Genomic DNA, 281 nt, shown 5'->3' with positions numbered 1-281 from the left:
CATCCTTCTTGGTTTTCTTGTGTTTTGCAAGATGTATCTTGGGTATTCTAAGTTTCTGGGCTAATCAGGAACCATAGATGTGAGCATCAGCAATAGAATACAGGAAGAGAGAATCTCAGCTCCATTTTCTTTTTTAAAAAGGTCCATTCATCTTGTTCTCCTGGTGAAATGGTTGATAACAAAACAAAACACGATAAAACAAAAGGCTTAAAAGATCCTGTAGACCTCTTCTTGTGCAAAAGAAAAAGAGTAAAAAGAAAGAGTTCTCAAGTGCCATTTAT

Source organism: Mus pahari, chromosome X (genome assembly GCF_900095145.1).
Source record: "Mus pahari chromosome X, PAHARI_EIJ_v1.1, whole genome shotgun sequence".
In the NCBI taxonomy this organism is placed as follows: domain Eukaryota; kingdom Metazoa; phylum Chordata; class Mammalia; order Rodentia; family Muridae; genus Mus; species Mus pahari.
This window is presented reverse-complemented; position numbering follows the sequence as displayed.